We start from the raw sequence: 12,753 nt of genomic DNA, 5'->3' as shown, positions 1-12,753 counted from the left end.
TTTAAGGGAAGCGTTGTGTGGTAAACTAATGTTTCTACTTCACAGAACTGATTCCCATTTGTTTGTCACATGAAAAACAGTGCGCATCAAATATCTGGAATCTGTCCTGGAGAAAACGTGGCACCATCTAGGTCCTAGGACGTTCGAGCACTGAGAAATGTTCTTGGATTTTGAGACCCACTGCAAAGGGAACTCACTCTCTACCAATGTAGCTTTGTACCTCTCTTGAAGACCACGTACACCCACTGATACAACGCGAGAGACATCGGTACATACGTTGGTAGTGGTTGGAACTGAACTAAATAATTCACTGGGTGCATAAGTTCCGAACATGATATCGACTAAGCATACCATTCAAGGGGACCACGAATGCTTTAGTCTCATTGTACGAAATTCTGTTTATAATTAAACTCACAATTTCAGCAAACAACCATGTAGGTAGGGCAACCATAGCTATGAGTAATAATTTTGGGTATTAATAAATCGCTTCAGCTGTAGTTAGCCCTTCTTTTTAGGATAACTACCGGTTTTATGGCACCAAAAATCATATCTGCAGGTGAACATCTGTATGATAATAAGTCAAGAAGGAATAAAAATCCTGAGACATCCAATGAGATGATGATTTTCTGAATATATTTTCAGATTTTTAAAGAAGTTAAAAAAACTTAAAAGCTTTTACACGAGAATATTAAAATACGTATGTTTTGTTCTGATGGATAACGAATGTTGTATAAAAGTTCTGAGACCTTTAGCAGTAATGTTTTAGTTATTTGAGTAAACATTTTTTAAGGGAATTTAGAACGGATTTTTTTCACGTTTTCTGATGTTTACCTCACTATAAAATCTGCAATTTTTCGAACAAAATGATATATATATATCACTTATAAACTCACATGGGAAGTATTATATTTTATTTTTTAAACATAATCTATACCAGTTGAAAACGTTAAAATTTTTACGAGCGTTACTTCGAGATCTAATAAAATCGGTAATTTTTTTATATAGCAAGCTGTGGATTGCTGTGTTATGAAGGTTAAATAACGTGTCTGTATTCGTAGCACTGTCAAGAAGAGTATCGTACCGTTTTATAGTATAAACACGTGTTGTACGTCGAAGTGCCAACGTTATTCCGGGGAAAAGTGACGAATAGATTGATAAATCTCTCAAAAAGTGAAGCATGACACCAAAACGAAGTGTTTTTCTTTAGAAACGATTTTTGAGTAAAGGGAAACATTATGTTCAAAATATGACATGTGAAGTTGCAGGTAATGAAATACAGGCAAACTCACCAGTATCTAGAGAAACACTCATTAGTGCTTCGAAAATTAAAATAAAACGTTGTGATAAAACGAAAGTGATGTAAATGGCAGGTTAGGTTATATCCTCATGGATCTACACGTTCTGACAGGGGTGGTAAGGGAATGTGTGTGTTGTAAAATAAGTGGCGGGGCAGTTAGATTACATGAAGACAATGAGGTATCATATGGACTGGCCAGAAAACCTATCATTAATTGTTCCAGTTGCAGATATACTCATTCACTTTGGAATTCTTACAAGTTTAAATGTTAGGTGGTTTTATGGACTGAAAGCTACTGGCAAAGGACACTCTACAACAGAAACAATATGTGCCGTGATGAATATGCTACACCCACCTTGTAAAATCGGCAAGTATGCAGCATTTATTGGAGCTGCTGTGGAGTCAATGAAGGGTGCTGCCAACGAAGCTGTTGAAGTAAATGATGGTATGACTGACATACCAGTAGGTTTCGATGTGCGGCTACAGTTCTAAGAATTCTGTTGCTACATACCAATGTGGATACTGGACAGGTGATAGATTTCCAGATTTTAACCAAACAATGTTATAAGTGTAAATCAAGGAATGAAGAAGGGCATATCTCAGAGAGAAATTATGAAGGAACAAGTGATGTTATGGAGGACTCTGCAGCTATTGAAATTTTTAGTCGATCTGTGAACGAATAGGGAGTGTATTACACTAAGTTCTTAGGTGATGCAGACTCAGAAGCATATATCAGTGTAGTAGCCACTCAGCGATAAGGTGAGAAGATTATCACGAAACTGGAATGTGTTGGTCATGTCCAGAAGAGGATGGGCTCCATGCTGAGGAAGTTGAAATAAAGTTTGAGAGAGAAGAAACTTTCTGTCCGTAAAACCATAAGAGGTAGGCTGACAGACAAAATGATTGATGGACTACAGCAGTATTACAGGATGGCCATTAGAAATAATACTGAGGATTTGGTAAAAATGAAGCCGGCAGTATACGCTACCTTCTTCCACAGACTATCAGCTGATAAAAGCCAGTACACCACCTTTGCCTTGCTAGACCTGATTCATGGTGCAATTACCGCATTGCCCAGTACCCATCAGTTCATAAAGCCATAAACATTCCGTCCCAGCAGCTGGCTTGGATATCATAAAACCTGTTTAGAGAGACCTGGAAAATCCTGAATTACTGAAAAGGTGTCTGCATGGTCAGACTCATAAACCCAATTAGTCGTTCAATAATCGTCTACGGACTCGCTTACCAAAAATGTTTTTGTGGGGATGAATTCACTAAAGTGGGGGTCAGTGATGCTGTTATTGCTTTTAATGATGGCAACATTGGTAGGGTGAAAGAGCTACAATATTTGGAAATTAATTCTGGAGCAAATTGCATGAGAGAACTTGAACAGATGGACAAGGTTCGCATTGATAAAGCAGAATATGCAGCACAGTTGGCCACTAAGGACTCCACAAAGAAGAAAAAACATGGAAAAAGATCAAGAGGATGATATACAGTATGGTGCAGCGTACTTCTGAGTGACTAAAAATAAAAAGAAATTAAACATATATTAAGTGAGTTACAGTCTTTTGAAACTTTGGAAGACATTCCTGAAAATTTATGCTTTCTGTCATACTTTCCCCTAAATCTCAGAAACTAATTCGAGTAGAGTATTCAAAATTTCAGGGAGTAATAACATACATAGCCTGAGTCTCTGAACTAAAAGAAGAACATAATATTATGTATAATTAAAATTATTTAAGGTAACATACAAAAAAGTACACATAATTTTAACTATGCAATTAAAGAATTGTATTTCCTAAAGCGGTGGCTGAAATGCAATTATTGTAGTTCAGTAGACTCAGAACATAGAGTTTAATATTCTGTAAAAGTTCCATGTAATGGCTACAGTGGTTCCTGAAATACAGGGAACCCAAGTCACTAAATTTAACACTTTCTAGATAGGGCGTTCCAACTCCCCTTAATATTCTCATGTAACTGTTTTTAATAGTGAAACTTCCTGACAGATTAAAACTGTGTGCCCGACCGAGACTCGAACTCGGGACCTTTGCCTTTCGCGGGCAAGTGCTCTACCATCTGAGCTACCGAAGCACGACTCACGCCCGGTACTCACAGATTTACTTCTGCCAGTACCTAGTCTCCTACCTTCCAAACTTTACAGAAGCTCTCCTGCGAAACTTGCACAACTAGCACTCCTGAAAGAAAGGATATTGTGGAGACATGGCTTAGCCACAGCCTGGGGGATGTTTCCAGAATGAGATTTTCGCTCTGCAGCGGAGTGTGCGCTGATATGAAACTTCCTGGCAGATTAAAACTGTGTGCCCGACAGAGACTCGAACTCGGGACCTTTGTTTCATATCAGCGCACACTGCGCTGCAGAGTGAAAATCTCATTCTGGAAACATCCCCCAGGCTGTGGCTAAGCCATGTCTCCACAATATCCTTTCTTTCAGGAGTGCTAGTTCTGCAAGTTTCGCAGAAGAACTTGTGTAAAGTTTGGAAGGTAGGAGACTAGGTACTGGCAGAAGTAAAGCTGTGAGTACCGGCCGTGAGTCGTGCTTCGGTAGCTCAGATGGTAGAGCACTTGCCCGCGAAAGGCAAAGGTCCCGAGTTCGAGTCTCGGTCTGGCACACAGTTCATATCTGTACAGGCAAACCGTGCAGCATCCTGCCAGCAACATCTGTGACATATGTACACCTACGACGTGTTGATGAAGTGATTCAAAGGGATAGACGTGTAACAGTTCACAATCGACAGCTTTAAAAGCACTCTGAGAAAAGCGCGTCAAGAATTACAACCGTGAATTTGTCGAAGCTGGTACTGATGCCTGAGTTCAACGACCGCGAAAATGTCTACAAATGCATAGTGACTACGTGAACGGTAGTGTTGGCCGTGGATAGTTCGGGCTATGATCTGTACTAATTCTGCTGTTCCATACTCATTATTAAATTTTTTATGACGCGGGAAGCATTACGTTTTTATCCACACTCGTAGAATCAGTAACGAGACCACATCATTAAATTAATACCGCTGCAATACATTAAATAGCTTACGTGTCAGAACGTCTAATGTACGGACATGTAAAAGAATGGAAAACATAGCCGTCAACGCCGGTAGATCGTATAAGTGAGGAAACCGGTGATGTTATCTCGCTATCAGTCAGCAAAGAAGGAAATCATTGCTTTAAATTTTCTTGATGCAAATAATTTTATAAATTGCAAAGCAGTTATAAAATTTCACGCAAGGACGAAGTGAATAAAATAAAAATTGGTATCATGTTTGCCGGCTGTAGTGGCCGAGCGTTTCTAGGCGCTACAGTCTGGAACCGCGGGACCGCTACGGTCGCAGGTTCGAATCCTGCCTCGGGCATGGATGTGTGTGGTATCCTTAGGTTAGTTAGGTTTAAGTAGTTCTGAGTTCTAGGGGACTGATGACCACAGCAGTTAAGTCCCATAGTGCTCAGATCCATTTGGGCCATTTGAGGTATCATGTTTATTTTACTAATACGCTAACCTTCCCTCAGAATGAATAGTAATACAAAACTGTTCTTGACATGCCTTAAGGCCCTCATACTAGACACATAAACAATATTGCTGTCACAAAGACCACAGTAAAAGCTCCAAGATTGCCACCAACGTCCGACCGCGGTGGCCGTGCGGTTCTAGGCACTGCAGTCCGGAACCAGTGGACTGCTACGGTCGCAGGTTCGAATCCTGCCTTGGGCATGGGTGTGTGTGCTGTCCTTAGGTTAGTTAGGTTAAAGTAGTTCAAAGTCCTAAGGGACTGATGACCTAAGATGTTAAGTCCCATAGTGCTCAGAGCCATTTGAACCATTTGCCACCAACGCTTACAAAAACTTTGAAAGAAATTAAAACGTCCGTGCTATTGACGAACCTGCGGCATATTATTTCTTCAACTGCAAGCATCCTGTAACATCGTGGAGTAATACAGAACAGATTTTCCTCAAGAAACCTAGCGGCTAACACCACTGAGTAGCCATTAAAATTTCCGTCGTTAGATTCCAAGCAATACGAATGTTTTGAAGAAATGCCATTCACTGACTACCGCAGAATACGACTAGCTCGACGGTAGTGGAACCTGGGCAACAGGCATACGAGAACAAGAAACCACAGAAGAATTTAGGTGAGGATGGACTGAGGAAGTGATGGTAAACACATCATCGGTAGACTGTAATCTTTGTAAGTATCTTTAACAGCCAAAGGGATGGCTTTGTGGAATATGAGCTGTTAAGGAATCCAGAGTTACCAAATCAGTCGATTTAGCTGGCCGCAGAGAGGAAACATGGAGGGGCGATATCACAGGTAGTTGAGAGTCTGGGAGAGGGAAGTTAGCAAAACGCAAAGACTAGACCTGGACAGAAAAAGAAAAGCTGGAGAAAGGAGTAAGTTTATCGAAAGACTGAAGACAACGAACAAATACAGTTAAAGGGTAATGACAGCATGGGCGACAGCTAATTGCTATATATGAAAGCACGCTTTATACTAGAGTTTCATGTGTTCTTCGAAATATCATCTAGTTTAACTTCACTTGATAAGGATTCTGCGTACAGACTGAAATACAAAGCTATAGTTTGACTGTTGGACTACAAAATCGTCTGTCAAAATCCGTTACGTTACACATGATTTTTGGATTACAAAAGAGGGTTACCCATAATGTACGTCGTATCTGTGTCTCGAACATCGACTTCAAACTTCGAGCCCTAATTGAGAAGAATGGAAATAACAATGACGAAGGCGAAATGTTAACTGCTGATGTTACGGCATGCACATCGTCGAAGAGTGAATGAAGGGAGGGTACAGCAAACACGTACTAGAGAGTAAGTTGAACGCAGATCAAAAACGGATCTCATCGATCATAACAAAATAATTAGAAGAATACCTAACTTCGAGAACGTCTTGCAAGACGGTCTGCGTTCAGGTCAGTGGGTAAGACGTGAACTCTTACATGTCGTATAAACATAAAGACGCGGAGTAACCTATAGACAAGAATTGGCTAAAACTAATAGCATGAAAAGGCTTTCAAATCAGTCTTGTTCGCTAGTTCTTTTGAAACAAACTATTCTACCTGCCACGTTTGTTAGTGAAGAGGTAAGTGCGTAAAATACGGAGAGAGTAGACAAAATTTTTGGCTTAACCTTTGCAGTATTTTGAGAGCATGATTAGACAAGGTACTCACTTCGCACGTGACATTTGATATTTTAAAATGTCCAGAAGGCAGATAAAAGAAGACAGATACGATTACTTACACAACACCAGCAGTGTTTATGCGAGAGTGGCATGTCTGCAGAACAAGTTATCAGGCTCTTAAGTCTTGCGACAGACACATTTGCGATAGTCAGAAAAATAACACAGATATGAAAAAAGGACTGTAGGAGGCGAAGAGCCGTCAATCATCCCGGTCTAGTAAATATGTTTTTAGGAAACTTGCCAGGAAGGCTAACAGTCTACATAGTGATAGGAAAATGGAGCGTAAGGGCGTAGGTGGTTTGAATGTGTACGAAACCTTACAACAGAAACTATACAAGTTTCTTTCAGTTTGAATCCAAACTAAGCAGTAACGAAAATTATAAATAGTTGGCAATCACTTTATTTCAAATGTAATTTCTGCACTATAATTCTGTGCCATTGTATGAAATATCAGAACCACTATTCCGCTAGAAACAGATATCATGCAGATCATTATCCTCAACATACTGTATGTTATTTATAGAACTATCATACACAGTGTGGAAGTTTCTCGCCACTATCGAGTCCTTCATAGCAACTGCATAGTGTAATGGTTCTTTATTTGTTCAAATGGTTCAAATGGCTCTGAGCACTATGGGACTTAACATCTATGGTCATCAGTCCCCTAGAACTTAGAACTTCTTAAACCTAACTAACCTAAGGACAACACACAACACCCAGCCTTCACGAGGCAGAGAAAATCCCTGATCTCGCCGGGAATCGAACCTGGGAACCCGGGCGTGGGAAGCGAGAACGCTACCGCACGACCACGAGATGCGGGCTCTTTATTTGTGACCATTACGGCACTCCAACCCCAGTTCTCGATACCAGTAATATCGTACTACTTTTCTGCGAAGTAACAGACATAATTTTGTGACAATATTCAAATTTGGTTTTATTAATTTATATGTACTTCGATGTATCGATATATTACAGTGATATGGTCCTTGTGTGTATTCATTTCTGTGAGACTGTCACAATCTTTGACTTACTTGTAACCGTTTTGGCTCGAATGCGCACAGAGCAGTTTTTGTTTCGCTTTGCAGAAGATAAGTTGTTATTTCGCTTTGTAAAAGAACAGTCAAGTCCTGTGTTTGGTTAAAGTGAAAATTAAATATATGAAGATTGATGCAAAACTGTTTTCTTGATGATGTGACAATTAAGAAGAAGTATATGTGAATTTACAAGAGGTTTAATAAAAATGTGAATCGTGAACACCAATTCAAAAATTATTTCTACCATACCATTGTTCTGATCTGGGATTGTTTGATCATTAAGAATTTCCTGAAAAACGCATTCGGTAGGTCTTCAAATATTGCTAAAATACATATCTGGGCCTTCTAACAGTCAAAGTGGAATCACCCTAGAATCAACAAGATGAGCCATAACAACTGCGACGAAATCTACGTGGGAATCCATTCAAAATAAGTGCCAAAATTAATAACTTTTTTACAGTGACTTCATTACTTCCATTCTGACGATACCATCCACAGTCAATAACTTTGTTGTTGGCCGATAAAGCGAACATAAGATGCGTGAGCAACATTATTAATCTGAATCCTAACCTACTTTGCAAGTGGTGGTATTGTTAGAATAGTCATAATAGAATTTCTGCTTAGACATATAGACTCATTAAAAATGCACTCGACCCGGCTCTTCTGATGCGTTCTGAAACTTAATGAAACGTATAATAATTTGCGCTACAAAGTTAAAGGGTCACTTTTCGGAACCCCAAGTGTCTCCCATTGCAGCGTATAAGTTAGAAATTTGGCTCAAAGGCGCCTACCACCTTCCTCCGTAGTGGTGCAAAAGGGTGCCGCCCTGCGACCTCACCCTCGGGATAAGCGACACTTCAGACAGCAAAGTATCGACACATGCGAAAAAAAGGCCACAGCTAAAAAAATCATCTGGGCTGAAAAGTGCGTTAATGATGTCACATTGGCATCAAATTTCAGCACAATCCTACCCAGTGCCACCGTGTCCGTCTCACACGCCGAGGAAGTCGTCAGAGCCCCTCTCACCCATTCCACCCATTATTTTGACGTCTTTGCGCTGGAAGTCAGAAGCGCTACACTCAGGGTTGAAATCTCGCAATTTTCTAATGGGAGGCTGAGGAAAACATCTCAGACATACCGGCATCATGGGCATCAGTGAAACTACCTCTTTTCTGGGGTGTTGATTCCCACACATTTCGCAGTCGAAAATGAGAGTTCGCAGTGCGATGAGCTACAGGAAGATGTTCTGATAAGATAAAACGTCAAAAGACTCCTCTAAGACCCCTCAGTTTGGCAACGCCCTCGGGGCACCCAAGCAATTTCGTTGCGCACATTACGAATGTACCTGTCCGAAACTTTGACACCTACAAGGGTTATCTGGAAAGTAAAGAACGATCTGTCGTGAAATGGAAACCACAGTGAAAATACGATAAAGTTTTGCACAGGTGTGTTGGGCAGTGTCTCTAGTATACCCGTAGATCGCTTTACGTCTTTCTTTTTAGTTCTGACACACAGGGAGCACATAAAGACGCATAGAACAGTAGTGTCTCCCGCCAAGTACGAGGGCCTGGTGAGAAATTTCGCCTGAAGCTATGCAGCCAACATTACATAACTGTCGTGCGTTTTCTTCTTCGACACAATTCTCAGCCGCATTCTGCAGGGGCAAAGAAGATGCTCATGCATCGTTTTCAATTGGAAATGTTTGGTTACCCACAAAACAGCCCGTAATTGTCTCCCTGTGAGTTTCATCTTTGCTAACACGAACCGCTGGCTAGGAAGCTGTTAACTAACGTAGAGAACTGTCGGAAAGCACTGGCGGCTGTCTTCAATAACGAGCGTATTGGAAAGTTGGTACAACGCTACGACAAACATGTAAGTCGGAGCGACGACTATGGAGATAAGTAGCTGGAAGCTGTAGGTAACTGTTGCAAATTTAACAGTTTTGATTTTCACAGTGTTTCCATTTCACGACCTATCGTTCCTTACTTTGCGAATAGCCCTCGTATTAGCCTGGCGGCTTCTCTAGCGTGTGCTCCCTACCGCCGTTGAATAAGCAGCTGCAGCAGCAAGTCGTATACCCCTAGCTTACTTATTTGTTACATGGTTTAATTATTAATTTCTTTGCGTGTTTTTGGTACTTGCATTGTTTAATTCATAAATTTCGGGCATATTTTAGTATTTGAGAGTTGTAGCATCGCGCTTTAGTGTTTACTTCGTAGACTATTACTTAAATTGCGTGTGAGTTTCGTATAGGAGGTGTAATTTCGAGTTTTAGTTACTGTAATCGTAAATTCAGGCAGATTGTAGCGCAGTCGTTAGGCATTTGTACAGGTTAGTTAATACTTTCTTTGCGTGTTTCGCTTGCGTTATCTAGGCACAGACTCGTGTTTCAGTAACTGTTGCTCAACATCGATTAGAATGGACAGGGACTGCGATTGCTGTGTTCGGATGAGGGCTGAGTTGGCATCCCTTCACTCACAGCTGCAATCGGCGCTGACTTCGGTCGCGCAGCTTGAGGCTGTTGCTAATGGGCCCCACTGTGGGGAGCCGGACTTGTGTATCACGGGGATGTCAACCTCGTCCTGTCTGTCCCCAGACCGGTCTGCCGCTGTGGTTGCCCCGGTTGCTGCCCGCAATGGAGCTGAGCCCTCGCCTGTGGTTGATTGGGAGGTCGTTCCAAGGTGTGGCAGGCAGCGAAAGACGTCCCCGGAGGCTGAACAGAAAGCCTCCCCGGTGCGTCTGACAAACAGGTTTCAGGCACTGTCTCTGTCTGAGCCAGATGCAGCTGTCTGCCCTGTTTCAGAGGATCATTCTCTGCCTTCAAGGTCTGGGCAATCGCAGAGGGTGGGCTTATTGGTAGTTGGGAGCTCCAATGTTAGGCGCGTAATGGGGCCCCTTAGGGATATGGCGGCTAAGGAGGGGAAGAAATCCAGTGTGCACTCTGTGTGCATTCCGGGAGGAGTCATTCCTGATGTGGAAAGGGTCCTTCCGGATGCCATGAAGAGCACAGGGTGCAGCCAGCTGCGGGTGGTGGCACATGTCGGCACTATTGACGAGTGTCCCTTTGGATCTGAGGAAATTCTCTCTGGAATCCAGTGGCTATCTGATTTGGTGAAGGCTGCCGGTCTGGCTTATGAGATGAAGGCAGAGCTCACCAGCTGCAGCATCGTCGACAGAACCGACTGCGGACCTTTGGTGCAGAGTCGGGTGGAGGGTCTGAATCAGAGGCTCAGACGGTTTTGCGACCGTGTTGGCTGCAGATTCCTTGACTTGCGCCATAGGGTGGTGGGGTTTCTGGTTCCGCTGAATAGATCAGGAGTTCAATACACTCAGCTGGCGGCTACACGGGTAGCGGAGGCTGTGTGGCGTGAACTGGGCGGTCTTTTAGGTTAGAAGGCCTCGGGAAAGTATGGGGTGGGCTGCAATCTCAAAAGGTGCATGGTAAATACAGGACGTGCTTGGATCAAGGAACAGTCGGAATTGTAGTTGTAAATTGTTGTAGTTGTGCTGGGAAAGTCCCTGAGCTTCAAGCGCTAATAGAAAGCACAGAAGCTGATATCGTTATAGGTACAGAAAGCTGGCTAAAGCCTGAAATAAGTTCTGCAGAAATTTTTATGATGTCTCAGACGGTGTTCAGGAAAGATAGATTAGGCAGAATTGGTGGCGGAGTGTTTGTGTCTGTCAGCAGTGGTTTATCTGGTAGTGAAGTAGAAGTAGATACTCCGTGCAAATTGGTATTGGTGGAGGTTATACTTAACAGCCGAACTAAGTTAATAATTGGCTCCTTCTACCGACCCCCAGACTCCGATGATATAGTTGCGGAACAGTTCAGAGAAAATTTGAGTCTCGTAACAAATAAATACCCCACTCATACGGTTATAGTTGGTGGGGACTTCAACCTTCCCTCGATATGTTGGCAAAAATACTTGTTCATAACCGGTGGTAGGCAGATAACTTCTTCCGAGATTGTCCTAAATGCTTTCTCCGGAAATTATTTCGAGCAGTTAGTCCACGAACCCACGCGAATTGTAAATGGTTGCGAAAACACACTTGACCTCTTAGCCACAAACAATCCAGAGCTGATAGAGAGCATCATGACTGATACAGGGATTAGAGATCACAAGGTCGTTGTACCTAGGCTCAATACCGTTTCTTCCAAATCCACCAGAAACAAACGCAAAATAATTTTATTTAAAAAAGCGGATAAAGTGTCACTAGAAGCTTTACTAAGAGACAATCTCCATTCCTTCAGAACTGACTATGCAAATGTAGACGAAATGTGGTTCAAATTCAAAGATATAGTAGCAACAGCAATTGAGAGATTCATACCTCATAAATTGGTAAGAGATGGAACGGATCCCCCGTGGTACACAAAACAGATCCGAACGCTGTTGCAGAGGCAACGGAAAAAGCATGCGAAGTTCAGAAGAACGCGAAATCCCGAAGATGGGCTAAAATTTACAGACGCGCGAAATTTGGCACGGACTTCAATGCGAGATGCCTTTAATAGGTTCCACAACGAAACATTGTCTCGAAATTTGGTAGAATATCCGAAGAAATTCTGGTCGTATGTAATGTACACAAGCGGCAAGACGCAGTCAATACCTTCGCTGCGCAGTGCCGATGGTACTGTTACCGACGACTGTGCCGCTAAAGCGGAGTTATTGAACGCAGGTTTCCGAAATTCCTTCACCAAGAAAGACGAATGGAATATTACAGAATTTGAAACGCGAACAGCTGCTAGCGTGAGTTTCTTAGAAGTAGATACCTTAGGGGTTGCGAAGCAATTCAAATCGCTCGATACGGGCAAGTCTTCAGGTTCAGATTGTATACCGATTAGGTTCCTTTCAGATTACGCTGATACAATAGCTCCCTACTTAGCACTCATATACAACCGCTCGCTCACCGATAGATCTGTACCTACAGACTGGAAAATTGCGCAGGTCGCACCAGTGTTTAAGCAGGGTAGTAGGAGTAATCCATCCAACTACAGACCTATATCATTGACGTCGGTTGGCAGTAGGGTTTTGGAGCATATACTGTATTCAAACATTATGAATCACCTCGAAGGAAACGATCTATTGATACGTAATCAGCATGGTTTCAGAAAACATCGCTCTTGTGCAACTCAGCTAGCTCATTATTCGCACGAAGTAATGGCCGCTATCGACAGGGGATCTTAAGTTGATTCCGTATTTCTAGATTTCCGGAAA

The 12,753-nt window shown here is 42.2% G+C and overlaps 1 protein-coding gene across 1 annotated transcript in view; it reads right to left on the bottom strand.

Moving 5' to 3' along the window:
• Positions 1-12,753, bottom strand: part of LOC126343367 (vasopressin V2 receptor-like) — a 710,799-nt gene that overhangs the window by 321,537 nt on the left and 376,509 nt on the right. The window lies entirely within an intron of this gene.

Source organism: Schistocerca gregaria, chromosome 1, assembly GCF_023897955.1.
Source record: "Schistocerca gregaria isolate iqSchGreg1 chromosome 1, iqSchGreg1.2, whole genome shotgun sequence".
Lineage (NCBI taxonomy): Eukaryota > Metazoa > Arthropoda > Insecta > Orthoptera > Acrididae > Schistocerca > Schistocerca gregaria.
Note: the sequence above shows the minus strand (reverse complement) of the source record. Positions and strands in the feature narration are given on the sequence as shown.